We start from the raw sequence: 3,361 nt of genomic DNA on the forward strand, positions 1-3,361 counted from the left end.
CATTCGTGGGGAGATTGGACGGTGGGCCCTGGATAGCTCAATGGTTAAGAGCAGTCTCCCGGAAAGCGGAAGATCCGGGTTCGAGTCCCGGTCCAGTCGGTCCAACGGCCTAATTTTTTCACGAATCCTACAATAATATAGAAAACAACAAAATAAAAATTAAAAAAAATAAAATATGAAAAAAAATTTAAGACGTATATAACAGAGAACAATCGCTATTGGAAGTGCGCCTATAGATATTTTTAGAATAACAAAAGACGATTTTCTTGAAAGTAAAGCTAATAGTCCAGTCAACGCGGACAAAACATCGGCTTTTTTAGCTAAAAGCTTCAAAATTTGACTTGAGGGTAAGTTGACGACGCTGAATCGAATGGGTGTAATTATAATAAAATCAGCAACCGGCATCTTGGGGAAAAAGGGTAAAAAATGGTAAAATATAGCCTTATCTTAGAATCTAGGCATTTAATCAAAAAAAGTTTTAAACAAAAGTTGTAGAGTATTTAAAAGTACATAAAAAATATTTAAAAGATTATCTTCGTATCTGCAAAAATAAGCGAGAAATATTGAAAAAAAATAATTGTAAGAGTGGGGGCAAGTCTTGAAGAAATCTCTAAGAAATCAACATTATTACGCGAGTAATAAAATTACTAATTAAAAATTAAATAATATCCAATAAATAACAAAAATTAATTTTAACCATGCTGAAACGATACATTTTTTAGGATGATATTTACAGGATGAATTTGTAATTTAAGTAATAAATCTTCTTTTATTTGTGCAAGATTTAAAAAAATTTATTGCTTTTAATTTTTTTGTAATAACTTTAATTTTTTTTCTGTATATAATTAGAAATTAGGAAATGTAAAAATTATTTTTATAACCTAAGGATAGAAAAAACTAATAAAAAAAATAACTCCCTTACGAAGAATCGAACGTGAATAACCGGCACGAGAATCCAGGACGATACAACTTACGCTAGTGCACCACTGGACGAGTATTCAATTTCTATCGTACAATTTTTAAGACTTTGAAGATGAATAAGAATGCATTACTGTTTTCTTATAACATAATAAAAATGAAATAAAATTATATATGTCTAGACAAAAAATAAATTCCACATTTTTAGAATATCCTTTCCTGTATATCAAGATATACATTATTCAAGAATGAATTTTATGTGTAGATATAAAATTCTTGTTTTTCAAATATGTAATCAATTTAATACACAAATAAATTTTTACAAGACAAAAAATCAGTAATTTAAAATTTTATAAAATACTTAATTTAAAAAGAAAAATATTTAAATTTTAAATTTCGTCTAAAAAAAATACGTATTAAATTTGATATAAAAATAAATTTTTGTGAGGCAAAAAATTAATATCAATTAATTATACTAATTAACTTTATGTCGATGTTAATTTACTCGCGACTAGATAATAATAGTTTCTGTTAAAATGAATTATTGCTTTTCTTCTATTAAAGGTTCACTATTTTTGACAATAAATAAAAAAACAGCGTGCCATAAGCATCAAGATCCGATTTAAAAACGCCGCGCTTATACGCTATATATTATATAGATATACAGAACGCTCGACACTCGATGGTCAAAACGAAAAATTCTAACTACCGAAAGAAAAAATATAAAAAAAGAGAAATATCAGTATTATGTCTCACTCGCACTCGTATACAGAACGCTCAACAATCGATGTCCAAAACAAACAATACTCGCTATCGCATGAAAAAATAGAAAGAGAGAAATATCGGTTTCTTCTTTCATTCTACATGCATTCATTGCCCAGTAGCCGAATATCCTTCTTTTCTCTGTTTAGTACACACGGACGCTCGCACGCATACTAGCCCGCTTGCGTGTAAAAGCCGAATGAGAGGCGGGACTTGCTTCCCCACTCTTAAAATTATTTTCCCATTTTCATTCCAATATTTTTCACTTATTTTTGCAAAAACGAAGATAACCTTTAGAACATTTTTTATGTATATTGTAATTCTCTACAACTTTTTTTTAAAACTTTTTTCGATTAAATGCCTAGATTCTAAGATAAAGCCACTTTTTACCAATTTTTATCCTTTTTTACCCTTTTTCTCAAAAATGGCACATTTCACTGCAAAAGAATTTGCACTATTCGATTCAGCGTCATCTATTTACCCTTTAGATCAAATTTTTGAATTCTTACCTAAAATTCAGAAGTTTAGATATTTTTGACTAGCATAACAGTAGTTCTTAATAAACTATAATCTCTTGCAGCTTTTTGGCCAGTATCAGTATTCATTTGAATTTTTATTTCAGTTTTTGAGATTTCTAAAACTAATGCAAAGTGTAATGCCTATTACTATTGTTATAAAAATGTATCTAAAAGAAAGTATTCATTAGAAACAATCGCGGAACAGTTTAAGGCGTATGGGCTGCGAAAAAAATTGTTTTGTTACGCAAAAGAAATATAACTTCATACATGCTTACATAAGTCTAGACACTAATTTTTTAAAATTTATTTTGCTCATTTTTAGTATATTTTTAATTACGCTCTTATTTTCTCTTACCTTTTCTAAATACAAGTTGGTAAAGTACCGGTGCATTTGCTCGGTACTACGTTATTTATTTATTGTAAATAATGTCGTATATTTGATATCGAGTTTTGCTGCGTTGTCGTTCGTTGTTGAATCGTGATGTGATGAACGATGCACCGGCGATGCGCTGCTTGATGACTTCGTTGCTTGTAGATTAGTGATGTGTTGTTGCGATGCTTGCGTGATCTTTCTCGTTGTTTTGCCTCGTCGTCCGCGGCCGATGCGTTTTCCGTGATGTTGAGCTCGTTGAAGTGCTCTTGTTGAAATGTCCTTCTCGTAATTCTCTCGTTGATGTGCTTTCTTGAAATGTTCTTTTGGAATCCTCTCTCGTGCTGTTATTTCAAGGGTTTTTATAAGGAACCGACGATCGTTATCCCTTCTCGAATTGAATTGGCCGATAGCTGCAAGTCTTTCTACAAAATCCATCGATGAAGAAAGTTAACGTTTTTTAGAGAATGTGGCAATAGAAAATACGCAACGGGAAAGGACTTAGTTTAGTGTGAAGGGCTTCGTTTTCCCTTGGTAGGAACGCATCTGTTACTCAGAACGCTGACCTCATTTAAGAGGTCTGCTGGTCAAAGGATTCATTGTAACGATACATCCCGAGTAATTTATGGATTCGTATATATCTTTAAGAACGTGCTGTTAGGTCTCTTCTAAATCTTTGAATACGAATCTCGCAACCCAACATAATATCAAAATCAATGCTATACGATTCATTACTAACCGTTGCGTCATGCAGCAACAAAAGTCATTGAACATTATGTTACCTTCTTCATTA

The sequence above is a fragment of the Polistes fuscatus genome, unplaced genomic scaffold (genome assembly GCF_010416935.1).
Source record: "Polistes fuscatus isolate 324 unplaced genomic scaffold, CU_Pfus_HIC Scaffold55, whole genome shotgun sequence".
Classification (NCBI taxonomy): domain Eukaryota; kingdom Metazoa; phylum Arthropoda; class Insecta; order Hymenoptera; family Vespidae; genus Polistes; species Polistes fuscatus.